Source organism: Epinephelus moara, chromosome 7 (genome assembly GCF_006386435.1).
Source record: "Epinephelus moara isolate mb chromosome 7, YSFRI_EMoa_1.0, whole genome shotgun sequence".
In the NCBI taxonomy this organism is placed as follows: Eukaryota; Metazoa; Chordata; class Actinopteri; order Perciformes; family Serranidae; genus Epinephelus; species Epinephelus moara.
In genome coordinates this window covers 37784961-37798431 of record NC_065512.1, presented here as the reverse complement: position 1 = coordinate 37798431, position 13471 = coordinate 37784961, and the positions used below count along the sequence as shown (strand labels likewise).

General features: G+C 42.3%; 1 long non-coding RNA gene across 1 annotated transcript; it reads right to left on the bottom strand.

Annotated features, from left to right (window-relative positions):
* Positions 1-9545: 9545 nt before the first annotated feature.
* On the bottom strand, positions 9546-12344 carry LOC126392773 (uncharacterized). The gene is made up of 4 exons (XR_007570216.1): positions 11794-12344; positions 11516-11645; positions 9827-9876; positions 9546-9649 (listed from the first exon to the last, which is right to left on the bottom strand). It is a non-coding gene; the product is annotated as an uncharacterized LOC126392773 (long non-coding RNA).
* Between the last annotated feature and the right edge of the window lie 1127 nt (positions 12345-13471).

The following is a 13471-nucleotide window of genomic DNA, read 5'->3' as shown; positions in this document are numbered from 1 at the left end:
CTGCCTGGCCCCTGCTTATCTGACAGGCCCCAGCATCATAAAGCTGATTGGAGTGGCAGACCTGCGCTCCTCAGCACCGGAGATGGCCCCTTTAGTGGCCATAAATGACAAGCTGACTGACAGCCTAGGATTTAACCCTAATTACACCTGGCTAACCAGAGCCAAAACATAGCATTTATAAGGAAAACCCTTCAGCCAGCGGAGACTGTGAGTTCCATACAGTCTCTGGAAGCTTCTCTCCTATTTCTCCTTCATTTTATTTCCTGTCTCTGGGGTCTGACAAGCATCATGGGGGGAAAAATAAATGAATAAAAAACAACAACCTCATGCTTCCATCGGAATTCAATAAACGAGTTTACGGGGGCAGAACAAGCACAAAACGCAGCGGAGATTGTGACAGCTCAGGGAACAGATATTGAGCTAAGTCTGGTGTTGGGGCTGTCGTTCTAGTCGAGCTAGTGATGACCATATTCCAAATCCTTCCCCCAGTTATCATATACAGATGTAAAATGGAATCAGTGGAGCTTAATCTGACATAGGCCTGCTGCTATAGGACGCAGGCTACTGCAGTGGTAATTGTGATACAGAATCTGAGTTGTAATTCTCTGCCTCTTTCCTTGTGTTGAGGACCTCTTCTCTCTTTCCTCTAAGCCCTCTCCACCTCTCTCAGGTTCTGTTGGCCTTTTTCTCTATGCAATCACTCTCTTTCCTCTTCTTTTGCCACCTCACACCTCCAAACCTCCCTGCTGGTCTCTGCTCTCTCCCTTTCTCTCATCTCTGGCAATCCCTGCGGGGAGATCGTAGCCTGGCAGGGCCTGGCTGCTTTATTGAACAGCATCTCCTCATCTTTCTTTTTTATCGAGCGGCCCAGCCATCAGTGAGCCTGCCAGCCTCTTCCTATTGCACCCCATTTGTCTTCATGTTTGGGCAGCTATTCTCTGCTAGTTTCTGACGGACAAGCCACCTTTTGCTGTTACTGACCAGCGCATAAACACTGTGCCTGTTCTGGACACTTTTGGAGACAGCAGACACACATACCAATACATGCAGGCACACAGCACTGTAGTATGCAATTTGGGGGAGTTGAGGTCATGGCAATGCACATGCATCATAGTTGTTAGGGACTGAGAAAGTAATTTGCCCCTAACTGCATAGTATGTTCCACACACTTGAAAATCCTCTCATGTCCCAGTGTGCAGGACTGCACAGATGTACAGTCAGTTTAATTTTAAATACTTAATTAATCCCCAAGGGGATATTCATTTTTTTTTTTCACTTTTTTTGTCATATACATATACACACAGGCCCAAATAAACACACATGCACTAACAGGACCTATACATGCATTAAATGGAGAAATGTCAGAGTCAAGGGGCTGCCCTGGACAGGGGCCCAGAGCAGCTGGGGGTTCGGTGCCTTGCTCAAGAGCACCTCGGCGGTGCCCAGGAGGTGAACTGGCACCTCTCCAGTTACAAGTCCCACTCCATATTTGGGAATTTGGCTCCATAATTGGGCGCACTGGGGACTTGAACCAGCTGCCTTCCGGTTCCCAACCCAAGTCCCTATGGAATGAGCTACAAATTGCATGTTGCTGCCAATGTGTCACATGACTTCACAAAATTAAGCCCATGTTGTGCTCCATGCGTAAAAGAAACCCACTGAAGTACTGGATATAAGCTTTGGTGTTACTAACAAGACCAAGGCTAAATCCCAATACACCCCTTGCCCCTCCCACTTAGCCTTACCCCTCAGTTTTGCATGATCACGTCTTGGGGTACGGTGTCCCAATTTATAATGGGATAGAGGAGTAGAGCAAAGTGTTATGGCTACATGGCCCTCCAAAAGTAAGTTATGAGAAATCATCTGCAAGATGGCTACACAAGCAGCAAAAGAAACCCACAGTGTTGGAAACACTTTACCAATGAGACTAGCTAGCACTAGCTTGATAGGTTGCGAAATTTCATACACTCATTTGCATATGGTGACATCATCGCACATTTATGTAAGCATTAAACCTTTGCTGAGTTAAATTTCATAGAAAAATCCCCAACAAAACATTTATATGAGCTATGGTGCTTATAGTATAGTGAGCCACTTTCCTCACACTTCCATTTTAGTGTTGACATAATCATAGAAACCTCCAATGGCAAGTGGCATCTCCTCCTGCCTATCCCATTGCTACTGCACAATGAAAGAGGAGATAGGGGCAGTGATGCTGTGCTGATGGCTGAAGAGGTGGGGACTGTGGTTACTCTGAGCAGCATTGCATGGAAATGAATTACAATGTAATATATTTCTCTCTTTTCCCCTGATGGCTAAATTTATCGCGGGTCGCTTTTTAGAAATGAAATCGCAAAGAGGGTCTGAAAAGTTCACTAAATCTGCCCCTGCCCACCAGGACACAGAACACCAGAATTGGCAGGTCCACCATTGGCGCCCTGTTCTCGTTAGACAAATGACAGATGTGAAAGAGTCTGGAGACGCCGTGGTGAACGTTATACTGCCTGTAACATCATCCAGCATGAACGGTTTGGCGGTGGGTCAGTGATGGTCTGGGGAGGCAATCCTTGGAGGGTGACACAGACCTCCATGTCATAGCCAACAGTACCCTGACTGCTGTAAGGCACCAGGATGAAATCCTCAGGGTGATTCTCAAACCTCACGCTGGTGAAGTGGACTCTGGGTTCCTCCTGGTACAGGACAATGCATGGCTTCATGTGGCAAGAGTGTGTTGGCAATTCCTGGATGACAAAGACATTGCTGCCATTGACTGGCCCTCTCATTCCCCTGACCTAATCCAATTTAGGCACCTCTAGTACCGCCACAGACTGTCCAGGAGCTCACTGATGCTCTGATCCAGGTCCGGAGTCTCATTGTCTGGAGTGCATACAGACACGTGGAGGCCATACACACTACTGAATCACAGTATGAGTTGCCGTGATAAAATTCACAAAAGTTGGATCAGCCTGTGATTTCAAATTTTTACTTTGATTTTCGGTGTTATTTTGAATCCAGCCCTCTGTGGGTTAATGATTTTGGTTTCCATTTACAGATGATACCTCACTGTGTTCTCAACACATTACACAATGTACATAAGTAAAGATTTTCAACTTGAATAATTTGTTCATCAAGATCTGACATGTGACTTAAGTATTCCCTTAATTTTTTGAGCATTGTAGTATGGACACACCAAAGACTCAAAAATCCATTTGTCCCAGGACCTCCAAGAATATGTGGCATGGTGATTTTCTCATTTTGGCAATAAGAATTCTGCAGCTAAAACAATAAGTGTGTAACAACAACAACAACAACAACAACAAAATAGATTAAGGATATTTTATTAAATGTTTGACTTAAAATTAAAATATTTTCACAATACACTTTACTTTTTATGGCAAAGGGTTTTAAGAGATTACTTACTGCATTCAGGTAAAATAGGGAAAAAAAGGGATATTTCTCAGCAGTGAAGTTGCTGCACTTGTTACTGCTCCTCTAATATCAGTGCAGAATGGCAGGGTAGGAGCACAGGTTGCTAATGTTAGCCTAGAGAACACTGCCAGTGGTCTAGTAATGAAGCACTGTTCTTTTATATTTGATGACTTGTTTGATTGTTTATGAAATAAAACTTCACCTGCGTCCATGCTTTTGTCTCCATCAGATATATGGCAAAAGGTCATTGTGATAATACCATTATTGCTCTGGTCCCCTCTGTTTATGTAAACACCATCTGCAACCACTAACAATTTATCAGGGTCTTGAAGGGTTAACCCATATCATGGAGAAGGATTTCAACCACCCTTTTGTAACTGGTTAGAGGGCCACATGGAAACATGGGGTAGGGGTAAAAATAAGAAATAGAACTGGGCCTATGCAGCTCATACTGCTACAAACTTTCAGAGACTCCCACAGAGGCTTGTGTTAAATCCCATGAAAAGATATGAATGACACTCTAACGACAAAGTAAATCGTCCGAGGAGAAAAATCAATTTAGAAAATTGCTTGAATTCTTGCAGGCCTGTTTCATTGTCATTAAGAGATCATGCAGAAGGGAGGGGATGAGATGAATGTCTCCTTGTTCTTAGGGGGCAAGTGCATAGCTTATACAATGGCCTCAGAGGGCTTATTAATTTTGTCTCTGTTCCACCAACCTCTATTAAGTCTTTTCTCTGCCTTTTAAAGGCACTGACCAACAGTGAGTGAAGGAGGAATGTGAATAATCGACTAGAAACTCAAATTTACTCAAACTCTCAATTTGATTTTCACATTGTTGAGGATTTCTGTCTATAGTTTGCTCTGATGTGGGATGTTTCCACAGAGTAACTGCCTTTTGAAACAAGTAGTATATGACTGCCATAATGTTTGCTATTACCCTCAACATTTCAAGTAGCAATTCTTTGGTATTCAATGATAGCACACGAAAGCAATACACCGTAATAGTGAGGAAGTGAACAGATGTTGCCATTATCGTTAGCCAAGATGTGCATGATCCATGAATTCTGCTCCCAGTCACTCTCTTTCTCTCTCTTTGTTTCCTCCAGGCCTTTTTTGCCCAACAACGGCTTAAATTAGATCACTGTCCAGTGTTTTGCTCTGATGATTAGCTCATAAGCTACTGCAGGCGCCCATGATCACTGAGGCATGAGTGGAACAAGATACAGTGGAGAGAGCGACTGGTTGTCATGCACAAGTCTTCCAATAGCCATCTGTTCCGGCATGTAAAATCACTCCGTGTGAGAGCCTACCACATATCCCAGGGGCACCACACATTCAGACACTGAGGAAACAGACACTGTGTAACTACTTATTTAGGCCGTGTTAGACAGGAGTCTACCTGCATGAACTCATGAAAATTAATGTACAAAGAGTTTATGAGGACAGCCTGCATTGGGCACTAGACAGAATCAGAATCAGAGTTTCCTTTATTGTCATTGTCACAACGAATTTGGTTGGGCAATCTATCCTCACTGCATTTAAAAAGACGAGTTCTAAGAATAAATAAATAAGTAGACCTATAGACTGCCATAAGACATAAAAACAAATTACCACCCACATACACACACAACCTCACACGTGCACACACCCACACACAGTCCATTGCACATGTTCCCATAACCCCTAATACTGGGTATCCAAAGTGCTTACGTGGGGGGGGGTATTAAGTGTTAGTCAAATCGCCCATGGGTAGAAAGTGCTTCTGTAAAACCCTGTATCTCTTTCCGGAGGGCAGGAGATTGAATAGGCCATGGCCTGGGTGGGATGGGTTGGACAGGATCTCCCTGGCCCTGTTTAGCCCCTGCATGTTTGCAGTGTCCTCCAGGGAGGGCAGGGGGCAGTCATCACCAAACTGTGATGCAGTATGTCAGCACACTTTCAATTGTGGAGCAACAGAAAGTCCGCAGCAGATGTGCATCCAGGTCACATTTTTTTTAAAAGTCTTAAAAAGTGCAGCCTCTGCTGGGCCTTGCTGACCACCGCTGATGTGTTGGTAGATCATGTTAAATTGTAAGCCACATGCACCCCAAGAAACCTAAAGGAGGAGACTCTCTCCACACAAACACCGTCTATTTGTAGTGGGACGGGGTCTGCTCTTTTCCTCCTCCAGTCCATCAACATCTCCTTGGTTTTACTGGCATTCAGCAGGAGGTTATTTGTTGAACACCAGACTGCAAGGCTCTGGACCTCTTCCCTGTACGCTGATTCATCACCGCCGGAGATGAGAACCACCACTGTGGTATCATCTGTAAATTTGACGATGATGTTTGATTGGTGGGAAGGAGCACAGTTGTGTGTGTACAAAGCATACAGGAAGGGGCTTAGCACACAGCCCTGAGGGGAACCCGTACTGAGCATCCGGGTGGTGGATGTAAAGGACCCAACCATCACTGTCTGTGTGCAGTCCATCAGGAAGCTGTTAATCCAATTACAGGTGAGGGGTGGGAAACCCAGGTCAGTTAGCTTTTTGGCGGGAATGTTTGGCAGAATGGTGTTAAATGCCAAACTAAAATCTACAAACAGCATACTGACATAGTTCCCCGCCCCTCCGTGTGGCTCTCAGCAGTGTGGAGGACAGTGGCAACAGCATCAGCTGTTGACCTGTTTGCCTTGTAAGCAAACTGATGCTGATCAATGTTCTGGGGGAGGCAGGACTTGAGGTGGTGCAGGACAAGCCTCTCAAACCACTTCATGACCACAGAGGTCAGTGCCACTGGTCTGTAGTCATTGAGGCTGCTTATGGTGGTCTTCTTGGGTACAGGAACGATGGTGGCTGCTTTGAGGCAAGATTGGACGGTGGCCTGTTTCAGGGAGGTATTGAAGATCCTCGTCAGGACCCCTGACAGCTGGTCAACGCAGGCCTTCAGTAGTTTGCCCAGTACCCCGTCTGGTCCTGCCGCTTTGTGTGGGTTCGCAGCTCTCAGAACCCTTTTCACCTGATGTTCTTGTAGTTCAAGCAGGTGGGTGTTGGAAGGCCGTGGAGCCATGGGGCCTCCCTCTGGGGTGTAAAGAGCAGAGTGGGGCCTCACTGCCTCAAAGCGGGTGAAAAAGTGATTTAATTCTTCCACCAGCAAGGAATCAGCATTTGCTACCACGGATGAATTTCCCTTGTTGTTCATCAGGTACTGAAAACCTTGCCATACTTGTCTCGGGTTGTTGTCAGCCAGATGGTTCTCCACCTCCCTTTTGTAATCCCTTTTGGCTGCTTTCACTTCTCTCCTCAGGTTTGCTCTGGCCACAAACTGGACACAACTGTTGTTAAAGACTAGCATATCTCCCCAGGTTTTAAGCTATTATTTTTTATAGTTTTGACAATTTGGCTTGTAACAGCACATTAGTTAATAGTTTGGGGACTATAACTATAGGTAGATATTGTCAATTCTGTTTTAAAAATAGAAATTGGAAATTTTATAGGTGAAATAGGTTACACCACTACTAACTGAAGAAAAAAAAAAAAAATTCTTAAGTCCACTTCACCCAAAATTATTTCGATCTCGGAAAAATTCTTTTTTCTTTCTCTCTCTTTCTTTCTTTGCGCCATGACTGACAGGTCGACTGGATGCACCTACACCTCCTTATATGATGGTCATTGGCTATTCATGGGCGGGGATTTATGCTAATTGCTGATTACCGGGAGCGCGCTGTCACTTTATGATGGATTGGCATTCATGATCATACACACGTATTTATGATCAAATCTGAGTTTCCCGCGGCGTTCCTGAATCTGGAGTAGGTTTTTAGTAGAGTAGGCTTTTATGTGCAAATCTACACACAGATTTACTCACTTTTCATGAATGAGACCCATTGTGTTTTGCCAAATATGTATGATGATAGTAGTTAAATGGAAAATGGTAAATGGACCTGCATTTTTATAGTGCCTTTCTAGTCATCTGACCACTCAAAGCGCTTTTACACTACAAGTCACATTCACCCATTCACACACACATTAATACACTGGTGGCCGAGGCTACCATACAAGGTGCCACCTGCTACTCAGTTTTTAATACACTCACACACCGATGGAAGCATCATCGGGAGCAATTTGGGGTTCAGTATCTTGCCCAAGGATACTTCGACATACAGACTGGAGGAGCTGGGTATCGATCCGCTGATCTTCTGATTGGTGGACGACCCGCTCTACCTCTGAGCCACAGTTAAGATAACCTGTACCACATAATTTGTTTAATTGCTAACGTATCATTTAATTTGGTGTTGTTGGGATCAACATATATATTTTGGGAACATAATTTTAGGTCTCACATGGCAGCACCAAATATGTATGGATTTAATTGGCTATCGGAAATAATTAAAAGTAATTCATAGTATTTATTAATTATGTTCAATAATGTGACTTCATTAACATTAAATCACCTCGTGGGGCACCCTTCCCGTAAAGGGAAAAATGATAGCCAGTTAAAGATATCAGTCTCATAAAATACGCTAAACTATTAATTTGGAGTTTTGAATAATAATTAAATTAATGACAACAACCAAAATTAACAGTAATGCCTGAAGGATCTCGGAGTTCTTGACGCAGCAGAAGTTGACTATTCATTCACTCTTGTGCAACATTAAACAGACAGCAGGTATGATTCCAAAGAATTATATTTATTCACAACTAGCAAAGCAAACCAAACACTTAACTATATACAAGCTTGGTGTGTGTGTGTGTGTGTGTGTGTGTGTGTGTGTGTGTGTGTGTGTGTGTGTGTGTGTGCGAGAGAGAAAAGAGAAAGACAAAGGCGGTTGTGGTGATCAAAGAGCCGTTTGGCCTACAAAACAAAATGGCTGACAACACTACAAGATGGCCAAATCAAAGCTGGCTTCAGGTCGGGGGAGGTGTTTGTCTGACCGTGCGGTCAGGACAAAGACAAAGGAAAAGAAGCGGGAACTTTGAGATGCCTGTTTGGGTTTACCTCTGTTGAAAGCCTATTTGTTAATGAGTCTGTGTCAATGTGACATATGTTGCAAACGGTCTGGATTAGTGCAGAGATTGTTTAGTTGTGTGCAAGAATCTGTTTGTGAAACAGTATTAGCAAACTAAACACTTAGCTTTGGCGAAGCCAACTAATCAATGACCTAACTGCAAACTATCACAACAATAACTCAATGACAGCATTAAATCACATACAACAAGTTAAACAGTCGCTTAGCCCGTTAAGCTGTGATGAAGCTATGCCCAGTTGTTACTTTACCGATCCTTGAGTGTATTTAAACGATCCCTATCGGGGGAGGACCCAGATTTTTGTTGACAACTTCTTAAGTTTTCAATAAATCAAAAGAAAATTGTTGCCACCGGTACTTCTTGCACATTTTTGTAGATTGGTGACTTTATCATGTTACCTTTTTTCCGGCAAACAGAGCAGACAGCTACGTCCGGGGTCCGACATGCATGACGTGATTGTAGTTATCATCCAATGGGACGCTTGGAAAAAAAGAAAAAAACCCTTGGAAAAATGGCGCTGCATGTAGAGCCACCAAGAGCCACACATACATAGCCTATTAAGTCTCTTTTATGTCTTCAATACATAACGTGGTCTTTACACGTTACAGACTTTTTTTAAACAGTCTATAGGTACCATGTATATTTTCTCTGTTAGCTTTTTACAAAAAAAACATCTGATTTCACAAATTTGAGGTCTGTTATCTTGCTTGGGAACTTCACCTGTCATTTATCTGTCAAAATGATGAAACGTCATAAAAACGACCCTCCTCCCACCACTATATTAATCTTTGTTGCTATTTTTTTATTTGTTTGCTAGCATTACATTAGCATAAGAAATGGAGTGCTGTATGCATATAATTCAGAAAGATGGACCAATCACTCCTTTTACAGACACAGGATGGCAAAAATGTATTAAATCAGTGTTTGAGTGGAAAGATTTAGGGACTGAAGAGAGTCTTATAGCTGAAGAGACAGTGCAGAGATTTAACTTTAACAGCCAGGAACCTGCTGAATATGCTATACCAGCTAATGCTGGCTATCACAGGGACTGCTACATCCATTTTACTAATATAACAAAAATAAAACGAGCCCAGAAGAGAAGAGAAAAGGAAGCTTTAATTCAAAAGGAAAATGGAACAGAACATTGGTATCAAACATGCAGTGTGAAACTGTAAATGTGGATCTTGAACTTCTGAACTTTGAATGCTGAATCTGTGAACAAAGAAAAGAAATTAGGAGCTACAATGACATCCTCTCACACGATCAGGTTCTGACAACTCAAGTTTATTGTGCGTAATTCACTGTTCAAACATAAGCTTTGTATTTCACTCTACTCAAATGACTAGTCAAAATCTATTCGATAAATCAGATCACTGCATTCTCACCCACTTGATTCCATCACAGGAGGGAGTCATTTGCCCATCTAGCTGCTGTGAACACTGTTGAGATGAAGAAAAGTGCTAACTTAAATTAAGCCCCTCACTCATTCACATTACTTCTGAAGTCCAATAAAGTGCTCAGTAACATTCACAAACTACATTAATTAAAAACAGCAAGGGGAAAACACGCAGTTGTTATTTCCATTTAATCTCAGATAAGGTGACCAGATTTCTGAAATGAAAAGCAGGGACATTTCAAGTTCAGAGTACAGAAGTCATTAAATATTATTATGAAATAAATATATATGTATTTTCATGTATTTTGACAACTTTCAAAGAATGCAATGGACCACCGTGTCATTGTGGTCTATGGGCGTAAATGTTTTGTTTTTTATTTTCTTGTCATTAAAAGGACATTTCTTTTCCTCCTGCTTCCTTTTCCTCTTCTATCAGTAATCTTCCTCTCCTAAAACAGAGCCACATCATAATATATTGTAATAGCTATCACATGGTAATGTTCACAATTCACTATAATACAGCCACACCAACAACAGTATATGTTACTGTCAGTGAATGAAGTCTTCAGTCCGCTCCAACTCTGACTTATTTCTTCTTTTGCCCTCATAAAATAGCTTCTGTCTTCTGTCTGTGGAGTAAATGAGTAAAAATATGGACAGCGCCACTCTGCCAATGCAACCCACATAGCGGTCACAGGTAGTACTGCATCAGTCTGTGCGCAACCAGAATCAGAGCTGTGGTGTCTATTTCACTTGTGTTTTTTTAATCCACAGTTGAAATTGGGGACATTTCTGGGGACAGCTCTAGCTCGGGACAGGTCAGCCAAACTGGGGATGTCTGGTCACCCTAATCTCAGATGATCTACTGAAATAACACAAAAGTAAAATCCCAACATTTTTATACAACTGCTGTTTTCCCCCCAAGTGAGATAGGACAGAATAGTATGGGACCTATTTAAGAAAAATATGCAAGCATTAGTACTCCCTATTTCGGACACACAAGTACCAAGCCAACTATTAAAGCAACAGTATGTAACTTTGGCTGCGACACGCAGCTTCGAAAACTGAAACTTAACCATGCACGTTTATGCGTAAACGTGCATTTATGCTGCAGCTGCAGCAGTGGGTAGTTGGGGACAGCTCTGCTAAATAAAAGGCTGCAGACAGACAGAGCAGTGGTAGGACATCAGAGGGAAAACCAGAGAACATTTTCTCCATAAAATATGAGTTTTACTAAAATTGCTGTTTTGTGCGACATATTAACGTGCATAGTTTAGTTTTTTGAAGCCACGGGTCATGGTCAAAGTTACAGAGTGTTGCTTTAACAAGCACTACATATATGAATAAAGATGTGTCTTCACATACAATAATTGTGATGTCACGACCCAGTGATGTAGGGGAATAAGAATAGTGCACAGCCTCAAACCAAGGTGAAGCCTGAATCTGTGGATGTCTTCTGTTTGTCTTTTAGTGCTAGAAGTAGCAACAGAGACAAAGGATGGTGAGGAAACTTCGGCAAAGACACGGGCTCTAAGATCACACACAAGTGACTTCCACACGTCTGAGAGAGCACCACACTTGCTCCCAATACAGTGTTTGATTTGCAAACATGAAAAATACAGATATGAAGCACACAGCCGGAAGAGAATAAAAGAAAAACTTTCTCGATGTGAAACACTCACTGCAGGGAAGTTACTTCTTGCTGCTGAAGAAAGACAGGAGGAGAGTCTGTTTCTACACATTCGTGACAGGGACCTAGTGGCTAGTGAGGCACGATACCACTTCTCCTGTTTCAGAGACTACACACGGTAACTGTCAAAAAAGAAAAGTGAGAACACAGAAAGTGTGTGTGATGACTCCTGCAGGAGGGGAAAAATGATGTAGCTTTCTATATAATGTATATGTTATGTTTTGTTTCTTTGTTACAACATGTTTTTAATAATATAATAACGTTACTTACTTGTCTCCGTCGTGTCCATCTGCCGATTCCTCCGTTGAACAGCTGTGCTCAGTGTAGCTAAATCCGATAGGCTAACGACGGCCCTCCCTCGAAATCTTAGCTTTCTATTGGTCAAACTGTTATAGTAGACTGCAGCGTTTGCCTGAATATTAAACAAACTTTAAATTATAATTGTGGAAAAATGTGCAAGAATATAGAGTGGCAACAACCCAGATCTGATGAAGAATAAAGTAATCTTCACAATTTTACAATTCCAGGTTGTCCCTGCACGGGGATCATTACTTTGTAAAACTAATGCAGATACGTGGCTTCAGCCCACCGCCTATTAGTGGTGTACTGCTTTGTTAGCTGGCGGAAGAAGGCTGGGAAGAGCTGTGGTTCCAGCTGCAGTCTTTGCTGTGTCCTTGTTCCAAAGGTTCTGATCCGAGGAAGCCAGTCGCTCGGGGTCCTTGCAGAGTTAGACGCTGGGTGCTAACTCACTTAGTTCCTTGTTGCTGGAAAGCTAGTTGCAAACCTTGCGCTTGCACCTCTAACTTTCTGGTTCAGGTTAGAGAGTCTGTGATCAATTGCCCCACCTTTGATGGTTCAGGGCAAGGAGCAAGGTTCTGAGCATCTGGGCTGTTCCAGGCCCAGCAGGAAAAAAGTGTGGGCTGCTCTGCAGTTCCTGAGTAAGAGAGGGATCTGTTGGAAGGGAGCAGACCTTCTACAGGCCTGTGACATCACAGAGTCACATGTCACTGTAAAAGTCCTGTCCAATCAAGTTGTGAGACTTGTGTCTCACTGAGGTGTGAGATGAGACCTCCTGGAGATGGGTGTCAAATAGCTGTCTTTGTTTGGAGAACAAAGAGCATGCAGAGAAGGAAGCCTTTAAATCTCCAGTTGTGGTCCTGTGAATCCCACCAGTGTAATCTTTGAGTTCAATTTAGTGTTTTCTATAAAAAATGTACCGTACTGTGAATTAAAATACCTTTTGATATATTAGAATTTAAAATTGCAAATGTTTTATTTGATAATTATAAATTATGTTTTAATAATTATCTATTTGATATTTTGATATTATATAACATTGTACAATGCTGTGATTTTAATATGATGGTGGGATTTTTACAGTCTGGGCCCAATTTGTTGGCTGTTGACACCAGACACCAGAAAGCCATTGGATGACTGCAAGTGGTTGTCATTTTTTTTGGTTTGTTTTTTTAGTTCTTTTAGAATAAATATACTTATCTTTAAAATATGTCTATCCTGCATCTGGTGTGATTCATGGGTGCATCAATAACCAGGATGAACAATTGATGTTACAACAGCAATTGAGACAATTTAGTGAGTTTGTTTTAAAACATCTTTTGACATTGCCATTTATCAAAAACTTGATCAGTTCCTCAGCCCCTGACATGTTGTGCTTCTGGGCCTCTGGGCACAATATATAGCCATCTATGAATGTGGGACAGAGAAATAAAGTAAGAGCAGTTATCCAGAGCCGATCATAAGGATAAGTATCAATAAAGCCGATCAAAGTCTGATCCCTTCTTTTCTGAACTTTCTTCACCTCAGCCTGCTAGTGTTGCAGCACTGCTTTCCTTTATAACAGCCTACAGTGCAGCATTTCACTGCATATGTGAATGTTAAAAAATTATTTTGGTGCACCATGTGGGTGACTAATGCCTTGGTTGGCTAA